General features: G+C 56.4%; 1 protein-coding gene across 8 annotated transcripts in view; it reads right to left on the reverse strand.

The window, feature by feature from the left end:
- Positions 1 to 26,178, reverse strand: part of TNS1 (tensin 1) — a 225,854-nt gene that overhangs the window by 107,411 nt on the left and 92,265 nt on the right. For all 8 annotated transcript variants that reach the window (XM_037848557.1, XM_037848556.1, XM_037848560.1 and 5 more), the window contains one exon: positions 10,028 to 10,069. The gene's annotated coding sequence lies outside the window, so the exon portion shown is untranslated. The remainder of the gene's footprint in view (positions 1 to 10,027; positions 10,070 to 26,178) is intronic.

Consider the following 26,178-nt stretch of genomic DNA (forward strand, 5'->3'; position numbering starts at 1 on the left):
CAAGTTTCCAGGTGACTCTGATACTACTGGTCCAGAGACCCCACTCTGAGAACCAGTGATCTAAGCTAATGGGTGTTGGCAGCTGACTCTGCTACTAGCTAACGGTGTGGCAGGACCAGGCCACTTTAGGATGCTTCCCCTAAACAGTACTCACAGCCCAGGGTTATTCCATGAGGATCAGATAAGATAAAACATTTAGAAGAGGCTCCAGCACATAACAAGCTCTCAATAAATATTTGCCATGGTTATTATTGATTGCTCATTCCCAGCCTCCAGGCGTCGCCTCAAATGCCCCCTCCCAGCCCACCCTGCACCACCTTGACCCTCCTCCTGCCCCACCCCTCCCAGGTCTGGCCTGATCCAGACAAAGGAGCCAGAGTCAATATAGAAACCACAGGCCTCAGCAGTACAAGAGAAACTTTCTCTTCCTGCCAGCAAATATCCGAGCACCAACCCCTCTGCCCCCTTCACCATACCAGCTGGAGGCCGGCCACCGGGCAACGCTTGCCAGCGATCCTCTCTGATACCTTCAACTCACTGCTCAAGACGTTTTGGGAGGAGCTAAAAATTTCCAAAACCCCTCCCGACCTAAAGCCCAGAGATTTCCTGCAGTGTTTGCAAACACAGCCCAGCAGGCCTGCCGCGCTCCCCAGCCCTCGCCTCCACCTGAGCCTTAAACCAACCCCAGGATGAAGTCCTGATTCTCACCTGCCCTTTCTCTCTGCCAGTGCCCAGGGCAACAAGCCCTGGGGCCGTTTGGGAATGAATAAGGGACAAGATAAAGCAAACTGAGGGTGGGGTCTCCCCAGAGGCTGCCCCGCCCCAGGACTGCAGGGAGGCTGGGGCCATCTGGAAGCTTCCAGGCCACCCAGAGCTGTGCCTTCCCAAGGCAGCAGCCTCAGAGTTCAGCTGGCAGACACTCACTAAGCCTGGACTGTCACCTGACCCAGCCGCAATCCCTCACGCAGACACAGACACGCGCGCGCACACACACACACACACACTTCACCCTTTCCCTAGTTTTTTTTTCCTCTTAGAACTCATTGCTCTCTCCAATATATGGATACATTGTACTTATCTTGTTTCAAGTCTGCCTGCCCACTAAAATTTAAGTTCCTCTTACCCTAGAGCCTAGAACATTGCCGGGCACACAGTGGGCCCCCAGTAAATGTTGGCTGAATGAATAACCCAGAAAGCCCCCACCCCACTGTCCCCCACACCCCGAGCATGCACAGCATTGACTCAGCACAGCTGGCAACCCCGGGACCCCCTGAAACCAAGGCCCCTGACAGCCACATTTGCTCGGCTTTCGGCCAGGACCTCCCTGCACCCAGCACATACCCACACACACGCGCAAACGCAACCTCCTTGCACACGACTCCTCACAACATCAGCTCTGAGAAGAACTCCAGATCTCATTTCCTCCATCCCCATTTCACAGATGGGCAAACAGGTGCAGACAGGTAGGACCTGGCCAACCTCTCACAGGTTATGGAAGGGCTGGGGCTGACACCTGGGCCCTGAAAAGCCCCTACCCAGCTCCCCTCACTGCCCCATATGCTCCCTGCAGGCTCTTCTCCTCCTTCCCCCTCAGGCTCACTCACAGAGGATGGAGGGAGCCCGAGCGGAGACAGCCACCCCTCCCGCCCCACCCAGGCCCACCCCAACACCCAGCCCCCTGAGCAAAACCTTGGAGCTTAACTTTGGAGCTTTTTTTCCATTGATGTTTAGAATGTTTGAGACAGAAACAGGAAAGACCATAAAATATCTGGCTCATATCACTTGTTGGACATTTCCTTTTGGATTCATGCTTTCTGGAAGGTTTTAGTTCATTAACATTAATAGTTAATTATAACTTTTTTTTTAACTTAAGAGGATTCAGGATTAAGAAGCAACTAAATTAAATCATGCTATTTAATATAAGTATATAAAAAAAACAAAAGCTCAACCATTCCCAAGCTGAGGGTAGCTGACTGACAGCCCCACCAGGCGTCCTCCAGCCCTCCCCCTCACTTCCAGGTTAGGACAACTCTGAACACAGCTTGGGAGCAGGGAGCAGGGTTTGGATCTGGTGCCACTTGACTCTGCTCTAGGATCTCATACCCAGGAGTCTGGAGCAAGGCAGGGACTAGGGTGAGGAAAGAGAGGTATACTTGCATCTAGCATGTAAGGAGGCACTCTCTCTCAGGTTCCTGCAAGTGCACCTGCCCAATCCTGAGAGTGAGCACCGCCTCAAATGTTGCACCCCAGACACCTCACTTGCCTCATCCTGGCCCAGCCCTGGTCTGGAGACATCCTTTCACAATGCCCAGGCAATAGCAATTATTCAAAAAGCTCCATGGCTGCCCTGGCTGTAGTAGGAGGCTCTTGGATTCCAGGTTCATCTATCTTCAATAGCACCCTGTGAGGTTAGCACTGCCCCATTGCACAGTTAAGGAAACTGAGGGTCCAAGAGACCAAACAACTCGCCCAAGATTATGGAGCTGGTATTTGAACTTTGCTCCTTACCCCTGGTGATGATCTTCAGTTTCTCTCACTCTTAATCAACCACCCTCCCGTTTGGAACAAGCTCCAAATTAGCGAGACTTCACTAATTGCAGCAGCTCCTCCATGGAAGACGCTTCTGCAATACCCTTCCATAGGAGGAGGAGGAAATGAGCTGCAGCAGGAGAACCTGAGATCAGACATCCGCGAGAACTTCCTGAATTTGAGGGGTTGTGAACCACAGGCTGGATAAGGGGAACTGCACGTCCTTTCCTTATTTTTTTTCCCAACAGAAGGGCCCGCATGCCCTCTCCATACCCGCGTTTATTATGTGGGTCTGGGAGGGGCCGTTCTGCCAGAGGCTGGGGAGCGGCCTGGAGGATGGCTGCAGATTCTCGCAGTAAGATGCACTGGTGGCCTGCAGGGAGGGTGGGCTGGGAAAAATGTGTCTGTGGGCTGCTGTTTCGGAGGAAGAAAAAGGCAGAGGCCCATGGCAGGTGGGGGGAGGCACCCCGGGCTGGGCTGGGCTGGGGGGGAGGGGGTGGTCAGAACGCGGACTCAGCCTCGGGAGGAACATTCCGTCCAGAAATTCCTCGCGCCCTCCCCCTTTGACCCCTCCGACTCTCCCCACTCCTGCCTCCTGCCCGGAATCCAGGCAGCTCTTCAGGCCAAGAAGGCCCCGTGACATCACAGCTCCGGCCCTGGCAAGGAAGTGTGAGGTCACGCAGCCCTGCCCATCGGGAGGGAGAAGGGCTGGGAGCCGGGCAGGGCCGGGCAGGGGCTGGGATATCTTCAGCCCCAGGACCCAGAGAAAGTTATTCCAGGCACACTTGTTCCAAAAATAGGACCATAAGCAGATGGAGGGAGGGGGCTGAAAGCAAAGGGAAGGGCAGGGAAACGCCATTTAAGGGGCACTTAGAGGGAGTGTGGCAGGCAATGTGATGGCATTTATGGACCCTGAGAGGTAGGACAATCAAAGGCAATAATACAAAAACAACCGAGGAGCTGCAGAAGGACGCAGAGGAAGAAAGCGGGTACTATCTCCCTGGCACGAGGGTCCTAGAAGGATGTACTTTGAACCCCTTTTGACGGTGGTGGGCGGTGAGGAGCATTGAGCTCAGGCCTGCACCTCCAAAGTATGTTTTCCCCTCCCTGCAAGCTGCTTCCTACCATCTTGAGGGAGGGGGAGGGCCTGGGGGCCATGAGACAGAGGGCCAGGGGTAGGGTGGAGGATGCTGAGCAGGCAGGGCTGAGCCAGGCAAGGGAGAGAGGGGAAGCTGGCAGCCAGAGCCTGGGTTGCCCAAAGGGTTTGGGTGAAGTTTTTGCAGGGGTCACATCCTCTCCCAGGTGGGCTGAGGCCCCCAGAGGAAAAGAACAGGCTCAATGTGTGAGTTAATGGAAAGTTATACCTGATTCCCCCCGCATGGGGGGCCTGGGCAAGCCCACTCCTGTCCTCAGTCCCCACCCCCAATTCACCCCAAGGGACCCAGCACCCAACTGCTGGCTAAGGCTGGACACCTGTGGACACCCCCACCCCAGGAGGCTTACATGCACTCCCCAGCCCTGGCCCTGGGCCAGGCTAGAATATTTCACACGTCCTCTTGCCCTGCTCCCCACCGGATGCTATTCTCCTCCCCCACTCAGCCAGGGGACTGGGGGTCTGCACTCTCTTTGGTCCTTCCTCCATGCCTCTCTGGCCACTCTCGCTGAAATCATCTCCACCCCATGCTGAGCATCTGCACCAGCCTCTGTCTGGGGTCAGGCCTGCCTCCCCACAGCCTCCTCCCTGCCAGGCCACCCTGCAGCTGGCAGCCAGACCCCCCAGTTCTTTGGAACACTCCCCACTCAGGGACCCATAATGATCCCTTAGTGCTTAGCACATCAAGTCCAAGTTCCCCGACCTGGCTTTGGACTGTTCCATGATCTGACCCCACGGACTTGCTCTCTCTTCTCCAGGTGCAGCCTCCGCTCACTGCTCCTCACCTCCCACCACGCAAGCCAAGGTCATTCCACTCCTGCACCCAAGCTGTCCCCACCACCCACCTAGCCAGGGCCACCAAGAATGTGGCAGCCCCTGGTGAGACAGGACCACCCCCCCCCTCGCTGGGCCCCTATCAGGCCCCCCAGCCCTGCCACCTTCCAGAACATCCTGCCTCCTCCACCCCTTCTCACTTCTATTTGCTGGAATCTTACCCTGGAATTGGAACAGGAGGTGAGGTCCTCCCACCTTCTCAGCACAAACGGGTTGCTCCCTTCCCTGAAACCCAAGGCTGCACGAGGTCAGAGCCCCAGAAGTGGGCACCTAACCAATTTCCATGGTGGGTTCAGTCTCTCACACAGGAGGTTCCAGACAGCAGGGTCCTGTGCCCTCCAGAGAGGTGCTCAGTGCCTCGGGAACGTCGTGGGCCCCGGACACCGTCCCTCCCCAGCCTGGCCCAAGGACAGGCCCTCAGCGGGGTCGCCCACCCAGGCAGCACCCCCAGAGAGGGAGTCTCCCATCGGCACCCTACCGTACATCTCACAGGGCCGGTGACATCCAGTGACAGAATCTCAACTCCCCCAGACAGCCCCGTGGACAGCTGTAGGTGTCAGGGAGCTCTTCTTGACCTCCAAACCTCCCCCTCTTTATAGGAACTGTCACTTTCCAGCACCTACTAGTTCCACTTTGGAGAACAATAGAAAATGAGTCCATTTGTCCTTCAACGTGTTCTTTCCCCACCTCCTGTTTTTGCCCTCTCTGTGCTGAATAGCCCCAGGTGTTGCGAGAGTGGGATTTGCAGCCTCCCTCGCTACTCTGGGGATAGTCGTCAGAATGCAATGTCCAGAATTTCCCACTTGAAAATCAAGGCTCTGGCTCATCCCTCCCACCACTTCTCCATTCTCTGTGATTTCTCAAGGATCACCCACCATGACCCACTCAGTGCCCCAGAGTGAAACTCATCAGAGCCTGGAGTTCGAATTCCACTGGCCCGTCTCCTTCATGAAGGGCACACGGCAGCCTCGGGCTGCAGCGGCTCCAGGCGCTTTCTCCGGTGCCAGTTGGCCTCACCCCCTCACTCCTTCCATGAGACAGCACAGTGCCATGGCCTAACCCTTAGTGACCTTGGGAAAATCATTTACAAATCTCAAGGCCTCAGTTCACCCATCTGCAAAAGAGCAAGATTGGACTGGATGGTGTGGAAAGTCCTGGCAACTCTGGAACTCCAGGCCTACTCCATTCCCCTCTTTCAAAAAGGCCTGACACCCTGGGAGAAAAGAGCCCTCTATCCCCAGCATTCTCACAGTGCCCAGCCCATAGTAGATACTTAATAAACATCTATTGACATAATGTGGAGATGGATGGATGGACAGATGGATGGATGGATGGATGGATGGATGGATGGATGGATGGACGGATGGACCCTCCCCTAAATCCCAGGCCCCTGAGCAGGAAGAGAATCCAGCTAGCTGGACTTGTCTGCTCTGTTTGGAGAGAAGGGACCTGGGAGAAGCCTACCACCTGGCAATATCAGGTAGTTAAATCCAGAGCAAGCACCAAGGGAACCTGCAGGGATAGCACAGCCAGGAACCCAAAATACCACTCCTAATCCAGCCCTGCTGCCTGATGGCTGAGTGGCCAGGAACAAGTCACCCAGCACCTCTGAGCTCCAGTCTGCTCCTCGGTTCAATCTGCTCCTCCTGCCTGCCAAAGATGGGATCCCACCTGCCCAGGCTTTTTCACAAGTCACTCTGGGTTCCACATGACCCGATGTCAGGAAAAGGGCTTTGAAAACTGCAGGCAGGCTCTGCAGGTGAGAGTGATATTTGTTGTTATTAGTGGTTGGGGAGGGTAGGGGGTTGTGCAGTGGACTCTGGCACCAGACCACTGAGTCAACATCCCCGCTCCCCTTGTTAACAGGGCCGTGGTCTTAGGCCTCAGTTCTTCTCTGAAACTGGAATAGTAACAGTACCTCCCTCACTGAGGAGTCAATGAGTTTATACTTGCAAAGCTATCAGAACAAAGCCTGGCAAATAGAAAGTACTATACAAGGGTTAACTTTGAGCTGCTGCTATTGTCACTGTTTGGAGTGAAAGCAGCCTGAAATGTCCTACCCCCCCACCCCCGCCCCATCCCCAGGAGCCCCACCCCACCTCCGATTCATGCCACAGGGACATCCTGGGCACATTGGAGCTGGCCCCACGCGAGGAGAAGCAGCACACGCAGTTTGTCCCCAGCCCAGGTCTCCTGGACATGCCAGGCCAGGGATGCCAGGCTCCATGTGCAGAAGAGCTCGGCCTTGGCCGGCCTTGGCAGCCACTCTCCTAGGCCATCACCCTCGGGAAATGCCTTTTGATTCTTATCTTTCAGAAGTTGAGAAAAGCCGCCTCAGCTGGTTCCAAGGATCAGGAGTGTCCCATGGCAAACAAGCCCCCTCCCTTCTCCACGCTGCCCCCATCCCTGGATCCCACAGGGGGGAAGTGACCCTAGGACCCATTTATCCAAGACCTTGGGCAACATCTGTTGAGTAAGACAAAAGCATGAGTTGAAGTTTAAACTACTTTGCCCTGGCTGGCTTGGGCACAGGCTGGAAAATGTGTCTGGCCAGCAGGGCCCAAAGGCCAAGCAGAAATCCCAAGCCCAGGGTTACAGGGTTCCAATCCCAGGAGGAAAGGATTTAAATAACAAGGCAAGAGGGAGAGCCAGAGACAGACTGAGACATGGAGAAAGCACAACAGACAGACACACAGCACAAGGGAATTGGGGGGAGAGGCAGGGCAGCCAGAGACCAGACCCACCGAGGCTAAAGGGCAGGCAACGAATGGAAAAGGAAGGAAAAATGCAAACCCACCCTTTCCTCCCTCTTGTGAACCTGTTCAAAGCCCTTGCCTCGCCCATGAGGAAACAGGTGCTGAGTGTTCTCTGGGGGGAGCCAAACTTTCTCTGGGTTTCCCCTGGACCACTTTCCCTCTTCCCAGGGACAGAGACAGAGCTTCCAGATGAAGGCAGGTCTCCCCACATAGACCCCCCACCTGCAGAACTCGATGGCCCTGCCCCCCAGTCCCCCAGGGAATGAGAGTCACAGCGGCCCCGTTTTTTCAGTACCTACTGTGCGCCAGCCACTCAGTAAACATGCACTGAGCCCCTACTGTGTGCCACAGCAACAAATGAAACATGGAGCTTGCATGTTGGTGTGACGGGCAACTCCTAAACAAGAGAAATACGTAAAATGGGCAGTGGATCAGATGATGGTAAGTGCTGAGGGGTGAAGGCAGCAGGGGAAGGAGAGCGGGTTGCCGGGGGAAGGGCAAGCCTGACATTTGAGTTAAGGCCTGGAGGAGGGAAAGCGCCTGGCGGATATCTGGGGGAAGAGCATTTGAGGCAGGAAACAGCAAGTGCAAAGGCCTCGAGTAGCATCAGGTCTGCTGTGTTCAAGAAACAGCAAGAAGGCCAGAGTGGCTGGAGCAGAGTGAGCAAGAGAGTCCAGAAGGAGAAGAAGGAGATGAAGCTAAAGAGGCACCAGTCGTGTAAGGCTGTGTAGGCCAGTGGGGAGAACCTGGACTTTTACTCCCAAGGGAACCAGGAGCCACCAGAGGATTCTGAATACGGCTTAATTAAATGGATGAATTTGCTCATTTTATTCTCTTAACAACCTTACAGGTAGGGACTATTATTAACCCCATTCTGAAGCAGGAAAACTTGAGGTGCAGAGAGATTAAGCAATGTATCCAGGTCACACACCCAGAGAGAGAGGAAGCGGGAACCCCAAGGGAGGAGCCTAACTCCTGTGCTCCTAACCATTGCTGGGGCAGGGCTGGGGGAGGGACTGCAGTGAGGAGCGGGGCTGGGTGGAGGAGGAGGTTCTGCCTCAGGTGGGGGCAGCACTGGAAACATGATCTGGGACCACAGTCCCTCGCCTCCAGGTGCCTGATCCACCCTCCAGGAAGGACAGCGTCCCCCCTGCACATCACGGAGACACGGAGACACGTGCATTCCACAACCTGCAGGTATCTAACTGCCGTCCTCCAGCTGGAATGCCAACCTTCTGTCCCAACTCCTGACCCCTCCTCACGTAAACAAGGCTCATGAGACAAGCATCTGGCTTCTGCCCAGAGGTGCCTAACCCCTGGACCCCCCAGCCTCCCCAGACCAGCCAAGGACATTCTGTTCTAACGGTGAGGTGCTGGTTCAACTGGAATGATGAGAGAAGATGCCGCCTCTCCAGTCCCCTCCCTCAGCATCCCTCCACAGTCCCGCATTTCCTGCGTTTCTCGCTGGCAGTTCCAAGCCAGGCCTGCCCTCTGGCCCTGCCCCCATGGTTGTCAGGGCCCTGGCCAGTGTGGCTGTGTGCGAAGAACACTCCACATCTGGAGCGGCACAGCTGGGCAGGGCTGAGGCCCAGAAGGGCTCGAACCCAGTGTGGACTGGGGAGGAGGGGCCACTGCTCCGCAGGGCCTAGGCCAGGGGTGCGGGGAGCCACAGCACCGCCTCGGCCGGCGGGGGGCCTAAGAAGTCACAAGCACTTTTATACACTTTATTTCATTCCATGGACGACCCTGAGCGCCGGGTCAGGTGGGAATATTTATGGGCATTGGAAAGGACTTTGAGGCAGCTGGTTCAACCCCTTTATTTGAAAGAAAGGGAAACTGAGGTCCAGAAAGAGGCAGGAACAGCCCCTGGTCACACCGGGAGCGAGCGCTGGAGCCAGGGCTGGAGGCCGGGGCGAGCGCTGGAGCCAGGGCTGGAGGCCGGGTAGCCTGACAGGGACGCCGGGGTCCAGGCTGGGCACGTCACCACTAGGTATGCGCTGACCTGTAACTGCCTGGCCCCCCAGGGCGCCCATGAACCCTCCATCACACACCCCACACCCACATGCACACACATGCACGCAGGCAGACCCTTCCCCTCCAGCCTCCAGCAGTGGATCAGGGAGCAAGAAGGACCTTTGAAGGGTAAGAAAGCAGAAAGAGGGCAGGAAGAAGCTCCCAGCATTCCAGGTCAGCCCAGCTGGGATCAGTCTGGAACAGGCCCTGCTCTCCCACAACTTATGGGAGTCCTGACCCTGTCCACGCTGTTCTGGAAGCCTTACTGGGGTGGGGGTGGGGGGGATGGAGAGAGAACAGAAAAGCAGAGAGAAGCCAAGGAGCTTGGAGGCGGAACAGAGACCACCGAGACTTAAGACCTACCCAGGTGGATGGACTCTGGTCACACTGTCCGTCCCCTGCCTCCCAGCCCAAGGAACCCGACCTGAGACCTGACAGGTGGGAGAAGGTAGCACAGCATCCCCCAGCCCTGGAGACACCCAAGATGCCCTTTTATGGGTCTTTCCAAGGACCTGAGTCTCAGGATTTGGAAACAGAAGGCTCCATGTCTCATCGGAAGGGACCTCATGACTCACTTTCTCCAAGCCCAGCCTCAGACCAGGGATGTGGCCCCCTCCCCCTTCTTCCCTCCTTGCCCCGCTCCCCTGCTACCAGCATGCTTGGATCTAAACTAAGCAGCTGCCGGGAAGCTGAGAAAAGAGGGGAGGTGGGGCCTGCAGAGTAAGGAATAACTGTCACTCACCACCAGTTCATGGTTGGAGGGAGGAAAGCAGGGGGCAGCCACCTGTGGGAGGAGAGAGAAAGGGGAAGGTTAGCATCTTTCATCTCCATGGAGGACCAGAACCTTCTGAAGTCCTTCCACCCCCACCTCCATGCCAGACAGCCCTTCCCCCAGCTCACACACACGGAGACTTCCCCTTGAGAGCTCTTCAGAACACTACACACAACACGGAAAAATGCTTAGGCAACAATGCACAGAGGGGGATGGGGCGGACAAAAAGCAAAAATGAAACGTACACCATCATCACAATTCTGTAAAAAGTAGATGTAAGCTGAAAGACTGGAGGTCAGTACACCAGCATTTTAATTACAATTGGGTTAATATAGTAAGAGGAAAGACTTTTTCCGTTTTCTCTCTATTCAAAATTTCCTATAATATGGTAAGATTTGTTTTAAATTAAAATTAACAAAAATGTTTAGGATCTCTAAGAAAGGAAAGGTCACCTCCTCCGTTCTCCTCCATGCCAAGGTATCTCACTCAATGGTCAGGCCTGCAGACAGCCCCTGCCGTCTCTGGCAGAGGCTCCTGGGTGGGTGGGAAACAGGCTGGGGAAGGACCTCTGCCAGCTCTGCCAGGGAAAGGCGTCCAAGTCGCTAATAGATGTGGAAGGCTGTGCAGGGGCCAAAGCACCCCATATGGAGAAGCTATTATGGTTACCCACGTCATTGTCCTCACCTTCCTCTCTCACCCAGAGGAGATGGCAACCTGGGCCTCCAGACACAGGGAGGGAGGGAGGGAGACCTGCTTGAGCCCTTCCCTGAGATAACATTCCCCCTGCCAGGCCAGGCAGCCAAGCCATTGCCCTGACAATCAGCAGGGCCATTTATCAGAGACTCAACGTGCTCCTTCCTTCTAGCCAGGACACGTTTTTCTTGGAGCTCAGTCCTCAACCCTGGCTCCAATTCCGTGACCCAAACACAAGGCAGGAGGCCCACAGAAGGGACCGAGGAGGGGCATGAGGGTGTCTGGGCACGAGCCGCTGATTGCCAAAGAAGGGGATGGCTGCCTCCCCAGACAGCAGGCAACGCCCACCACCACCATCCTGGGGAGGCAGTTATGGAGAGGGCCCCCAGCCCTGGCTTGCATGATTTGTCCACTTTCAGCTGGGCCCGCCCTCCGCCTCACCCCATTCTGTTGTCCCACCAGCCCAAGGAATACTCAGGCTGGATGCCAGCCCAGAGCAGGACAACAACTGCATGACAGGGTGCCCCAAGCTCTGGATAGGGAGGAGGTGGCTGGGAGGTGGCACCCCTGGGTTCTGGACCCAGTCATGCTACAGCCCCATGCCCAGCTCGTTCTCCAAGAAAGAGACCCAGGTCAAGTCTTAGTGATCTATCACCCTCTTACAAAATTATTCCAGGACTGTTGGGAGAGACCAGAAAGAAAAAAGGAAGCATATCTACCACAAATGGAATACGTACTCAATGACAGGCATGATTTTGATGGCTCTATCTGCATTAACTTTAATCTTTTCATCATACTATTATCATCCCCAGTTGAGGTACATGGGGCACAGAGAGGTTAAACAACTTGCCCAAGGTCACACAGCTAAGTGGCTGGGATTTGAACCCAGGCAGTCTTACCCCAAGACTAGATGTGAAGGGGATCTCATCACCTGTGCCCCCCTTTCATAAGAATGAGGAAGCATGGGGCAGGATGAGGGGTAATGCTCCCAGATGCCCAGGCTCTTAACACACCCAAGCACCGGTCACGAGTGACGGTGTTAGATGAGGCCACTGGGGGAAGAGGGCCCAGGGATGGGGTGGGGGTGCCAGGAGAACAGACAGGAAGGGACGGGAAAGTCCTGGGAGCTGGCTGTGGCCCACCTGGCCAGGTTTCAGCCCTGGGGGACACTGCTGTCCCTGCTTGGCACCTTCTGGTACCTCCACCCACAGCCCCAAACCCCACTCTGGGGGCTATAAGGTACCAAGCTTGTGAGCCCAGCTCTCTAGTGCTCCCTCTCCCCACTCACTTTCTCACCCATGGGTGTCTGGGGTGGGAGAGGGAACAACTCACAGGCCTTGTTCTGTTCCTTCCTTCTGAGCTGGGGCTGGGCTGGGAACCTGAATATAGGAACAAGCTGCAAGAAGCGGAGAGACTGCCTGCTCCTGCCACAGATCCCCGCATCTGGGTTTGTCCTGTCCACACCCCTCAGTCTCCCCTTGTTAAATGAAGGTGAGTTTCTGGTCTCCATTTGGGGGCTGGGGATTGGGGAAGAGAGGTAGAGGATAAAGCATGCATTTGGGGTGGGGAGGAATAGATGGGTGTTCTCTGAGACAAAAGGGTTTCTCTCAAAGACCAACCATAAGGCAGTGGAAAGAACAGGGGCCCATGTGTCTGGAACCCGGGTCCCTTCCCTGCCCCCCTGCCCCAAGGCAGGGCACCCTCTAAGGACCTGAATCTGAGAGGCAGCCGTTGAGCCCCCAGCTGGAGGGCTGGTGCCTGGGTGCCCCTCGTGGCCTGCTGCCCCCCAGCGGCCCCCTCCACCCTCCGCCCACAGCTGCACATTCCAGCCGGCTATCCAGCCCACTAACTTTGTTGTGTGGTTCAATGTTTCTTGTCTCCCTCTTTTTTTTTTTCCTTAAGCAGAGAAACGTTGCCTTAAAAGGCTCTCTCCTTCCCTCCGGCACCCTGGCCCCTGGCCACCCTCTCAGGAGCCTGGAATGTGCCAGGGCCCCTGGCCACTCTGCACTCCTGGTGTCAGCCGGGGAACCCCCCTACTGCCCATCGGGGTCTCAGTGTCTGCAGAGAGGGCGGGCTCTGGGGTGTCTGCAGAGGCTCTCAGTGCCAGCCCTGTCACCCTTTGCGTCCCCAGGGCTCAGACCCAGAAACCCAGCCTCAGGTGAGCCTCTTTCTCCTGATGGACCTCACACGAGCCATCCATACCCAGGGAGTGGAGCAGGACTCAGGCTACAGCTTCCCACTCGGAATAATACAATAATAGTAGAAATAGCAGCAGCGGCAGCATAGAACTTGCTATATACCAAGCACTGCTCTCTGCACTTTGCATAAATTAACTCATTTAATTCTCACAAAGAGCCTAACACGATAATTATTATCCCTGCTTTGTAGGGGTGGAGACTGAGGCACAGAGAGTTTAACTGTCCCAGGTCACACGGTCATTAAGGAAAGGCCCGGGGTGCAGAGCCAGCAGCCTGGCTGCAGAGAATTGCCCTCTCGGCTGTTCTGACCCTCCTGTAAATGCTAATTGCCGCTGACCACTAAGGACGATGACAGTCACAGCAGGCTCATTGACCACAGCAAGGCATCTGCTCCTGTGCCACTTTGCTTGGACTCATTTGATCCCAATAAAGCACGGACGAAGTGGATACAATTATTATCCCCATTTCACAATCCTGACTTGCCCAAGGCCACTGCAGCAGAGCGATCTGGCCCCGGAGCCCGTGTGTTGGAGAGCTGGGGGTGCAGCTGAAAGTGGGGAGCATTACTAGACCCAAATCGGGGTCTGATGCCTGGCCTTCATCAGCAACCCCCACTCACTAATGTTTTCTGAATTTCAAAGGTCCATGGGCACAGGGCCAACTACAGGGCACACACACACACATCCCACCAGAGACTCCACCAGCACACCAGACCCCAGGCGGCCCAGGCGGGGACCTCCCCACATGACCCAAGCCCTGCCCTCCTCTCCATCGTTACTGTGTCCCACACCCCCTTGTCCAGGACGCAAACCCAGAAGCAAGGGCTGGGCTCCTCTCCGTGCCTCCTCACTCCTCAGGGCCTTTGCCTGGGACGCTCACACCCCAGCCCCCTGCACAGCGGGGTGCTTCCCCTCCTGCTGGCTTTGTCTTAGATGCTACCACCTCAGCCAAGGCCTCCTGATTCCCGCAACTTTACACTTAGATACAGGCACACAGCTTCACATTATTCTCTCTCCTGCACCCATATCTCTTCCTTCGCAGACCTAATTACAATTTGTAATTTTAAGTATGCTTGTTTCCTTGTCCAGGATCTGTGCCCCGCTCCAGGAGGGCAGGGAGTGTGTCTTGTGCATCACCATAGCCCCAGCACCCTGCACTGAGCCTGGCACACACTAGGTACACACTAAACACATACTGAGGGAATGAGACTCAAAAGAGGAGCCTGGAGCCGGCAGGGGTAAACATCTCTGCCATTTGTTGAGCGCCGACTATGTGCCAACCGTGGGGTTAATTTCATTATCTGCATGATCCCTCTGAGACCACCCTCCCCCTCTTGCAGAGTGAGGAGTACTGCTCCCACTTTACAGATGAAGAAACAGGAGCCCAAAGAGGTCAAGAGGCTGGCCCTGGATCCCAGACCTGGGACGGAGCTAGAGAAAACCCAGGCGCCTGCCAGCCCTGCTGCCTCAGCTCACTACCCTGAAGGTGACGAGACCTGGACCCAGCTGGGTGGCACTCCCACCTTCAGGGCCCCGGGAAAGACCCGAGGTCTGTCTCAGCCCTGGCCATGTAAGATCCCAGACCCCTGAACTTGCAGAGAGCTCCCACCCCCCATGCGCCCAGCGCCAGAGGCTGCACAGGTCTGTGAACCCAGCACCTCACTCAATCCTGGGCAGAGACGGTCTTGCTGACCCCCAAGGCACGTCCCTACCCCAGCAACTCCAGGTACCTGGTCCCGAATGGCACCAACGGACACATGAAAGGCAAGGGAGCTGGGGTCTGCAGAGCACCTGCTGTGCGTCAGCGGAGGAGTGCTCTCCACACATTGTTCTATTTCATCTTCTATTCTAAGCCCCTGGTATATGTTGTCCCTTTATGAGAACATCCCCCAACACACACACACACACACACATACACACACACAAACACACACACACACACACACACCCCATGGAGGCAGGTCTTAGCATCCCCTCTGACGTGCTCTCGGCCCGTCAATAATCCTACGACACTGTAAAGTGGCACGGCTGCCAAGTGACAGTGGCAGGATTGTCTTCTGGGTCTGACTCAAAACACCTGCTTTCCCAGCATGTCACGCTGCCTCCACAGCCGAAGGAAGCATGTGCTGTGGCTGGGGGGCCGGGGCCCAGGGGAGCACAGGGTAGAGACAGCTTGGGGGTCCCCGGCAGGCTCCACAGAGTGGGGGGCATCTGAGCCAGGCCTCAAGGATGCATCTCGTTTCATTTGTTGTGTGTCTTCCCCTCTCCCCTGGTCAGCCCCACAAGGGCTGGAAGCACATCAGTGTTTTCACTGAGACCCACTCGGCATGTGGGTAAGTCCTGGAAAGATGGGGATGGGGAAAGGGCACTCTGGGTGGAGATAACCACACGAATGAGGCACAGGCAACACTTGGCTTCTTGAGAGAACCATCAGAAGTCAACTGTGGCTGGGACACAGGATGGGTGACAGGAAGGAAGAGGGGGCATGAAGAGGATGGAGGGAAGAAGATTGGCCACAGACTGTCTTTCCAGGCTTGACGATGGGCAGCTTTTAATGTCCAGAAAAGGAGTTTGGGCTTTTAGCTGCCAGCACTGGGAGCCACTGAAGGTACCTGGGTAGGAGAGGGGCCAGGCTGAGGCCGTACTCCAGGTAGAGAGGCCTGGAGCAGGGCCTGGGGGGTGGGTGGGAGAGATACAGTTACCATAATAATAAAACCTTAATGAGGGGCAGGAAAAAGGACAGGGGGAAGAGGAGCCCTGAAGTCCAGAGAAAAGGGGCCACTGGACACCTTGACACCTGGGGCCCACATCTTCACCCCAGCAAAACACACATTGCACAGACCCCCTCCAGCCAACTTCCTTCCCTCTCCCAGCACAAAGAAGGATGCCACTCTCCCACTGTTCCCCTAGAGGGCTGTCCCCCTGTCCTTCCCAGAGTGTGTCCATCCTGCACATGCTCTGCCTGCCACTCACCGCCCAAGGAACCTGTGGCCAGGGCAGCCGTCTTCACTGAGACAACACCAGAGGGGTCGAGAACAATCCAGACAGTGATCCCAGAAGGACCCCAGCCGCCAGGCCCCATGACTGTGGGAACAGCCAGACTTCCCTTCATCTGTGCACAGCCTGGCAGCTGCGGGTCCATAATGTGAGCCCACTGGGGCCTGTGCAAGCCAGGCCAGGGCAGGCCAGGAGGCCCAGCAGGGTGGACAATAGTTGGTGTGGAAGCCAGGGTAGAAGGCAGGTGTGTCCCCTTCAGGACCTGAGGATGCTCAATAGACAGGCAGCTACAGCAGGCCAAGTCCACTGGGGCCGGACAAGAGCTGGCCCTGCCTTTAAAGGGCCAGAGGCTGCACAGGAACCCCAGCATGGCTCAAAGACACTGGCCTCCCGGGCTGAGCCTCAGGCCCCAGAGCAGGAGGGGCCCAGGGTGGGAGGTGGCCACTTCCCTGGCTCCATTTCCTCCCAGGCCCGTGCCCTCCCCAGCAGGCCACGCACCCTCCCCAGAGCTCGCTCCAGCCTCTCCTGCTCCCCAGCCTGTTTCCTTCCCTTATATAGAGTTCTGCTCAGGACCAGGAAAGGAAGCACATGGAGTTCCTGGAGGCAAGAAGGGGCCCGTTCCCAGGGACACCTCGAGCCTGGGGGGGGTGCGTGTCCTAGTGCAGAGTCCCTCCCAGAGCCAGGAGGCCAGGCAGGACAGGGAGGGGGCCTGGCCCTTTCCCCAAACCCAGCACAGGCTCAGACTCTGCACCTCAGCAACAGGACACGAGGAGGCCCAGAGGACCCAGGCCCCACCCCTCCCCAAATCCCCCAGGCCATGCTTCTCCAAGCCCACTGACCCAATCGCCCCCAAAGCTGCAGCAGCTCTCTGCTTCTCCTAGTGCTCTCCCTCTCGTCTCAAGGACCCTCTTCTCAGGCCCCACCCACTCGCTGCCCCACCCCAATGCCAGCCTCTAGGCCCTGCAACCCACTCAAACTGTAGGCTCTCCAGACAGGGAAGTTTCTCTTCAGGCAAACGCCACCCTGGCCTCTATCCATACCCACACTGAGCAGCTCTGACCCCAACAGCCCAACTGTGCCACAAGGGCTGCTCGATAACCCCACCTGGGTGAGGAAGGGGAAAGCTGGGTGTGCCCACCCCTTCGGGAGCCCTGCAGAATGTGGGATTTCAGAGCAGCCTTCGGCTAGGTTCTGGCAATGGGAACAGAGGTGGGGTGGGCCGAGAAGACCAAGCTGTGGGCTCCTCAGCCCTGGGACCAAGGACCAGAGGGCCTCCCACCCCCTGTAGCTGACCTAAGAGGGCACCCAGCTCAGCCAACCCTGGAGGCTTAGCAGGTTGCAGACTATCTTCCCTGGAGATTGGCCTCCCCTGGAACCCAAGCTGAGACCTCAAGAGCCCAGCTCCAGGGCCACACTCACCCACACTCAGGGCTGGTGAAGCTGGAGGACTGAGGCTGCACAACTAGGCCAGACTTCCTAAGAGCTAACCCTAGTGGGTAGAAGAATCAGAGAATCTGGGTTCAGCAAACTTGTACCAGTGCAGCCAGGTGCCAGGTCCTGGGAGCTCAAGAGAGCAAGCTGGGGAGGGCATGAGAGGAGACGGGCCACAGCCAAAGACGAGGGCAGGCCAAGCCAAAGTGCCAGAGGGAGGGACAATAGGAGCAAGAGGGCATGGCTGGGCCCAGGACTTGTCTGGTCAGCATCCCGGGCTCATGGTCCTGCTCTCACTTCTGCTTCCTCCTGGGCCTCCAGCTTGGCCAGTGGCAATCCCCCACCCCAAGTTGTTCAAGCCAGAAATTTGAGTGTCCTCTTTGACTCCTCCCTGCCCCCTACCATCAAGCCTGGTGGATTCTTCTCTCCAAGCCCCCTCCAAGCCCAATCCCCTTAATCATAGAATAAATTATCGCAACTGCCTCCTACACTGAGCTGCTTGCCCTCATCTTGCCACCCAATCTCTTTTCCACTCAACAGCCGAGGAGCTGTTTCAAAAAGTGACATCCAACCATGTCTCTCCCCACCTAAGACCTCCAGTGGCTCCCAGCTCCTCTGGATAAAGTCCAAAGGCCCTAATATGGCTGTCAGGCCCTTGCGGGACCCGTTTGGGCCTCCCTCCCTCACCTGAGTTCCCACCTCTCCACCTCAGCACCCTTTCTCCAGCCAGGGGAAACCAAGTCCAGGTTCACTTCTTGTCAGCACTCTGTGCTCTGAGGTAGGGATCATTAACCCCATCTGACAGATGGGGAGGCGAGGCCCAGAGAGGTCACAAGCTCAGCTCAGGGCCCCAGAGCCAGGAAGAATGGAACTGGAGTTCCACTCTGGCAGTGCCCAGAGCCTCCCCTCCATCCCCGACCACCTTGCCCAGCAGGGGCCACAGGAAGAGTTGGCAGAGGGCACGGCCTCTGAGGTTGCTAGGCCAGGGAGATGCCAGGGGTGGGGAACAGAGAGGGGACAAGCTAGCCAGGCCGGGGGCACACATAGCAAAATGGAGAGAACAGGTCCCCATGGTGGCTGGTGACCACACTCTACATGACCTGGAGGTCCAGGCTGAGGCAAACAACCAGGCCTGAGGCCCCAGAGCAGTGAGAGAGGGTGTGGGCCAGGAGAAGGGCCAAGAGTTCCTCCTGAAAGGGGCTTCTGTAGCTGAGGTGAGGAGTAGGGGGTCTGAGCCGGGGCAGGCCACACAGGAGGGGGGTTAACGAGGGAGCTTCAAGAGGACCTGAGAAGATGGAGGCACAGGGGAGTTGGGGGAGAGGGACAGCACTAAGGCACCAGCCTGGGGACCCAGAGGGAGCAGGGCCCCTAAGACACAAGCGGAGGTGTGGAGCAGGCATTTAGAAACCCGGGCTTCAGAGCTGCCTTCTCCTGAGATCTGAAGAGCAGGGAAGATCCCACCCCTTCTCCCAGGCCAGGAGAAGGGCTGCTCCATCTGAAGCAGGGACTGGGTGACGTGGCCTCTGGCAGCAACTTCCAGCACCAAGAACCCAGCTTCTAGGAAGTTCCTAGAAGAACCTGGTCAAGGAAAGGGCTGTGGTCTGTGGTCAAGGTTCTGGTGGAACAAGGGGCGGGGAGGGGGACAGGCCTGAGAAGCAGACCCGGCATTCATTGGACAGCATTTACTGTGTGCCTCGTCCAGTGCCAGACCTGGCCCTGGACTTCAACTTGGGGGATGGAGATAAAGAAGTGAGGCCCCTGCCCAGGAGGAGAGTTTGTGGCCCAGTGGAGGAGACAGGCATGTAACAGAGAATCATAAAACAGCCCAGCAACTGCCGTGATGGTGCGTTGTGGAGGGCTATTATTTCACTGGGATTCAAGACCATGTTTTTTCCAGGAATTGCACCCAAAGGGAGGCTGCCCATCCCCACCCCCACCCCCGAGGGCTGCTGTCCCTAGATGAGAACATAAGGGGACAAAGTCTTTGACCCTAAGCTGTGCTAGAGCAGCAAGGCAGGAAGGATGCATGGGAACAAACTCTAGGAGCAGTGGGAAAACCCAAGGAGCCAAAGGTCTCGAGAACTGCTGGGGAATGCCTGACAGCCGACCCTGGGCCATGATCGAGTGGGCTAGGGGGTAGGGCCTGCAAGGAGAGGATGGGGTGGAGCCAGGCCCCAAACAGAGAGTCCCAGGGCTGGGGGCCACACTCAACCCCATACAGACATCAGAGGGGCCCCAGCCTTCTTAAACCAGGCCATCGTCCGCTCACGGACCAGGACAGCGGCTTACAGGCCTTCCTCCCCCCCGCCCCCCACATGTTCCTCACATGTTACTCCCGTTTCCTCATTTCGAGGATGCCCATGATTACGGGGCACCATGGATCTGATGACAGCTTTTGAGGGGAGAAACTGCTGCACTAAATGCACACATCAGTTGCAAGGTGCATTCCAATTTCAGAGGCACTAAAATGTAAAAAAAGACATCTCAGATTTGAAGATGGCTGTCTGATGCTGGTGACAGGGAATCCCTCCCAGTATCTACCTAACTCCCTTCTGAAGAACTTAAGGATTACCAAAAGAAGGAACAGGGTGAAAACCAAACCCAACCACATACTATCAGGAGAAATAGCTGAATCCTCTAAGTCCACCTGGGGCCTGTGTGTTCCCTGAGCCCTCCAAAGGTCATTTTGTCTCACCACCTGACTCCAGACAGCTCTGCAGTTAACCAAAACCCAGGAGCTGGGAGCAGCTCCAGTTCTGAAAGATCATAAGACCTTCTGTCTAGGGATCTTCATCTCCCAAATTCCTGAGAACATCGGGAGGCCATGAGTTTCCAACTAAAGGGCAAGAGGTGGGAGAGAAAAAGCACTGGGCTGGAAGTCAGTCATGGGCTCAAATATTGGTTTTGCCACAGACAAGCTCCTGTGACCTCGTTTCACCTCGCTGAGCCCCAGTTTCCTCGTCTGTAAAATGGGAATACTGAGATCTACTTTGCAGAGTGATTGGGAGTACCAGATGAAGTTAGCTGAGATGACACTGGGGAAAATGTCAGTGTTAGTTCCCTTCTATTTGAGCCTGGGGCCATCATGACACCTCCCTCTGCCCCAACTTCTTCATTTCTAGAGGAATAATCTGTACCATGCTAACTGTAAACCAGGCAAAGGGCTAAGTATTTTAAGTGTCTTACCCATTTCATCCTCACCTCCACCCTGAAGTACGTGCTATTCCTCTCCCCATTTTACAGAAGGAGAAACTGAGGAACAGCAACAGAATGAGAGGAGGTGGTTGATTTCTAAGGCCCCCTCTGCCTCAAGTCAAAGAGAGCTCAGAGCAATATAATATAATGCAGACAGACCCCCAGGAAAATGAATAAATAAATCCACCTTCCTTTCTGAGCTTTCAACTTTTACATGGCGTCAGCTTTGGTTATCTGAAAATTCACTCATGTAGAAAACTCATGGGCCATGGATGCCAGCTACGGGAGGAGTTGGTGCAACTGTTAGGCCCAAGGAGAGCAGGACAGGGGCTGGCGTCCTGGAGCCCCTGGACCAGGCTGCCCGAGAAGTCCCCGGAAGCAGGAGGTCCCCAGGGCAGGGCAGCCCAGCCCCCTGTGGCTCCTTCCAATCCATCTGCAGCCAGCGGAGTAGCAGGAAGCCCCCTCCGATTCCCAATTAGCCGGCAGCAGAGACTTGAAGCGAGGCCAGCTCTGGAGGCCGGAGGAGGCCTGGCTGTCACCAGCATTGTTCGGCTCCATCTGACGCATATCCACCCCCCTGTAACGTTTCCTTGTTCCTGGGAGGACCTCCGAGATGCACGCATCTGAAGCCAGGTCTGGAGGGAAGGGGGGAGGGGTGCAGGGAAGGGAGGGGCAGTGGGAGACCTGGCTTCTCTAGCTAGGAAAACACAGGCAGATTTTAAACGCACAGAGAAAGCTCCTATCACATAGAGACCGGAGGCCCGGAGACACGGCCGCTGTGTACGTACACAGCTCGGAACAACCCGAGGCACACACGGAGGGCGCAGCCAGACCACTGCCAGCTCGAGATGCAAAGTCACAGCCCGATGCTTCCCGCCCCGCCCCGAGCAGAGACGCACAGGCAGGAAGACAGCAGCCTCCAATGCTCCCACTGGCAGGGCCTGCGCGCGTGGCCTGAGCCCAGCTGGTTTCAGGGAGCCGGAGGGCTGTGTACGGCCTGGAGGAAGGGAGAGCGTGAACCAGCAGGAGTTGGAGTGTAAGGGCAGCCCAGGGTCTCTGAAGCATACCCAGATCTCTGAGGTGTCCTTTCAAAGGGCTCAGGAGCCTACCCATCCCACCAGGACCTGGGCAGCCCATCAGGGCCCTTGCCCATCCTGGAAGAGCAGTTTGGGGATACAGCATGCAGGGTGGAAGGTGGGTAGGAGGTGTCAGAAATCGGAGGGGAAGATGTACAGACAATGGGGCAGAACTGATATGGAGAACAAACAACCTGAAAATTGTGGGATGGAAGTATGGAAGCTGGAATTTTAGGGCTGAAGGTGGTGAGAGAGAGGAAAACAGAATTGAGGGCTTGCGGGACAACCATATTATTGGAACTACAATGTACTATACCAACATTACCATACTTAATCCTTATAACAGTACATATAATAGGCAATAGCCTTTTGCAGATAAGGCCATTGAAATTCACAAGGTCACACAGCTATGCATGGTTGAGCTGGGACTCAAACCCAGGAGACACAGGCTCCTTTAGGGAAGTCAAGTCACCTGGATGCTTAGAAGACAACACAGAAGCAGCTATGGGTCCCAGGGACTGAGAAGATACAGATGAAGGGAGGAGCTAATGCAGAGGGGCCTGTAGATCTGCCAACCAAGATCCCCAACTCCTAAGAAGGGCAGAGCCAGGGCAGCTCAGGCACCATGACTCAGTGGCTGGGTGTCCAAGTGAGCATTTCCAGAGCCCCAGACAGCTGTGCATGGTCTAGGAGCCACCTGCCCAGCAGAGACACTGAGCCATTACTCAGAACTGTTACTCACTTTGTCTCTGCACCCTGCCCCCAGCACATCACTTCCTCCCACTCTGTTCCCTTACAGTGGCCAGAGAGAAGCTAGCAGATCTGCCCCATTCCCTCCCTCGCTGCACTTGCTCAAATCCTGCCAGTATGTCCCCACCTGAGTCACTGGGACAGAGACCCAGGTGATTCTGCCCTGCTCAACCCTGACAGCTGCTGCCCTCCGCTCTGTTGCATGAAACCAAGCCGTTTGGAGAAGAGGTCACTGGACAGAAGGGACCTTCCAATCATCTCAGCTGGCTTCCCAGCAGATGCCCTACAAGGCCCCCACCTCCACACGCAACAGCCCCTCCAATGACACTCTGGGCAGGAGCCTCTGTTTGAAAAGATCCACAGACTTGTAGAATTCCAGCACTGGTGTGGAAAGAAAGAATGCATCTAACTCAGAACTTTCATTTCACCAATGAGGAAAGTAAAGCCCAGGGAAGGGAAGTGATTTGCCCAAGGTCACACAGTGCCAAAGGGAGACTAGAAACAGGCCACTTGACTTCTTGGCCACTGGCCCTTCCCCTGCCAAAGGAGCCATTCCAGTTCCAGGAACCAGACCCTCACTCCCTCCTGCTGCAAAGCAGTTGTTTATCCTGCAACACTGGGGATGGGAGAGCTGAAGGCAAGATGAGGGAGGGAAGGACATTAGTGCAGAGGAATCACTTTCTAACAGTGAAGGGCCATCAGGCTTCCAGCCACAGACCCAGAACAGTCTGCCCAGGAGGCAGAGAGATGGACCAAATGACCTCTGGGGGCCCTAGGCCTAAAAGTCCAGGCTTTCTGGCAGGAGATGATGGGAGGAATTCCTGGGTCCCAGCTGGGGACTTGGGAGAGTCCTGGCCTCCTTTCTGCTCACCTCTCCTCTCCCCCTCCCTCACCCTGGCTCTCCCTGGGCTCCAGGCTGGAATCCGGGCCTGGCCGCTGCCTCCGCTCCCACGCTCAGCTCAGCTCAGCAGGCCTCAGCATTGGAGCCACATGTGAAGTGGCGGAGGCAGCTTATGAGCCGCTGACGAATTCCTTCCAAGCCCCAGAGGAGCCTCATCTATCTCTTGGGCTCTCCCATCCCTCACAGGGCAGCTGCACTCACCCCTGCCAAGAGGTCCCTGCCCCCTGTCCCCATCAGAGCAATCTCAATAACAGCTACAGCAAAACCCACGGGTTGTACAGCAACTAGTACATGTGGTCTGTTCCTTCTCCCCATTGGCCAGATGAGTAAACTGAGGCACTGGCAACTTAAGTAAGCTGTCCAAGGTCACAGCTACTAAGAGGGGGGTCAGGAGTCAAACCCAGTGGGTATGGCCACAGGCTCTATAATCGGAGACCCCACACCACGCTGCCTCGTGATGGGCCCTCTAGGAAGACAGAGCTGCTGACATTCGCACTCCTTCTTCCATGCCAGGCACCTCACCTGTGAGATACTTGACACTCCTCCTGGTTCTGCAGAGGCAGCCCCGGTCCTGTTACTCACCAGGAAGCTTGCAGGCTGACCGGGCACCCTCTGCCAGTGAGGAGGCAGGCTCTCCCCACTACCTAGGGAACACTCCTCTTCATTCATTCAGCAAATATTGAAGGCCTACTGTGTGCCAGCCAGGTGGGTGGTGAAAGATGACCCCAAAAGGAACCTCTCTTGGCTCCTTAGAAAGACGCACTCCCTGCGGTTTACCCTCACTCCTGCCTGCTGCAGTCCTTCCGTGCCCAGCTTGTGGGTGAAGCCTTGCCAAGGAAGGCTCTCTCTCCCGGCCTGAAGATCTCCCGGGAAGGAGATTTCAGCACCTGCTCCGTTTCCTGATCCAGTAAGCGAGGGCGGCACATAGGAAAGAAGCCCAGAGAGATGAAGTGACTCAGGCGAGGCTCTCCCAGCCCTGGGGCCAAGGAATCCGAACCCAGGACTCCAGAGACCCAGGTCTTGGCTTGTGACTTTGGCTTATGTCTCCAGGTCCCCACTGACCAATACAGCCTTCAGAGCTGCCCAAAACATTTTCCAAAATAACAATCTCATCATGTTTCTCCTAAGTTAAAGATCTCTGCTGCCGCCCTCTTTAACCTCGTGCAGAAAATCCCCCACAGCCAAGTCCCAAGTAGCACCTGCAGCCTCTCTCCAAAGCCACCCTCTCCCACACACACCATTTTTAAGCTACCATTTACGGTGGGCTTGCCCTGTGCCAGACACTGAGCTGAACACTTTGCAAATACTATCCCATTTCACCCCCACCGTGACACTGGGAGGTTGGTAGATGAACCCCATTTTACAGATGCAGACATTAAGTCTCAGCCCAAGGTCACATAGCTAGTAGCAGTGCAAATGGGACAGATACCTCGGTTTGTCTGACTCTGACACAGGGCTGGAACCGTGTTGTGATCTGTCCTTGCATGCATGCCACTGGGCCCTTGCAAATGCCTTTCTGTGCCTTTCCTGCCTGCAGAGCTGCTTCTCCACCTTCAAAGCCCGTCTCAAATGGCACCTCTTCTCCGAAGCTTTCCCCACACGGCCAGCACACATGAACTGCTTCCTGCTTGGCGCACCCTCTGCGTTTGGCAGAACCCTCTGCCCACCGCCTTTGTCTTCTGCTAGACCGTGCCTCCCTGGCCTTTCCAGCACCACACCTGGCACTACGCCTGGCACAGGCTGGATGCGCAGGAAGGTTTTTAAAGAGAACGATCAAGGGGCCCTGTGTGCCCAGCCAGGCTCAGCCGCTGTCCACAGCCTTCAGAGTGAGCACATGGGGGCTGCCCCTGGCTTGGGCCCATGTCGTCCACCCCCAATCACAGGCAGGCATCCAGGGCCCCCGATCCCAGCCCAGCTGGTGGGGGCGTCTCACCGTGCCCGCCCCCCTTCCTGGCTTGATGGCCCCTCTGCTCAGCCAGCTCGGCTGTTTCTGGGAGTCTCAGCCGGTGATTAGGGCCCTAATCAGCAGGACTTCCTGCCAGTGACTGCCAGAGGTGGGGGCAGGGCGGGAGAGGGAAGCAAGGTCAATCCAAGGTGAAGTTCGCAGTCTGGAACCAGGCGAGGCTCTGGTGGGGAGAGGGACTCACAGCCTCTTCCAGCCTGTCGCCTCCCCAGTCCTTTGTTTCACAGGTGAGAACCCTGAGGCCTGGGGCGGGAAAGGACCCGTCCAGAGCCCAGGGACAGAGCCAGGGCCAGGCTCAGATCTGCCCGCTTGAGGAGCACTGCTCTCCCCTCAGCCCCACCCCACTACCATCACCCCACAAAGGGTCACTGAAGACCAGTGGATGGCCCAGGGCTGGCCAAGGTCAAGAGTCAAAGGTAAGGGCTACTTCATGATGAGTGATGGTCTAGAAATGGGGCAGAGGTGAGCAGGGGCTGAGGAGGGGGAGCAACATAGGGCAGAGAGCTCAGGAACCCTCCCCAGCTGTCATCATCATCAACCCCAAACCCATTCTTTCTCCAAAAACAAAAATGCTTAATGCCTTTTGCAGCTGCAACTGGGCGGGCCAGGGGTGCGGAAATGGAGCTCACCCCCGACCCGAAGCAACCCCAGCCTCACTGGGTGGGAACCAGGGCTGGGTGGAGAGTGGAGCTTGGCAGGCCTCGAGGGCTGACCCCTGCTAATGAGGAATGTCAGGGGCACCGGAAAGCAGAGGACCCCAGAGAGGACAGAGGCCTGGGTCGGAGGGGAGTTGGGGAAGGAGCTCGGCCAGGAGCCCTCCTTGCCACAGGTTCAAAGCGCTCAGCTTATATGGCATGCAGGAAAGGGCTGGGCATGGTTCTCCTTCCCCTTACCATAGAGGGTGGAACAAGGGACTGC

Source organism: Choloepus didactylus, chromosome 9, assembly GCF_015220235.1.
Source record: "Choloepus didactylus isolate mChoDid1 chromosome 9, mChoDid1.pri, whole genome shotgun sequence".
NCBI classification, from domain to species: Eukaryota; Metazoa; Chordata; class Mammalia; order Pilosa; family Megalonychidae; genus Choloepus; species Choloepus didactylus.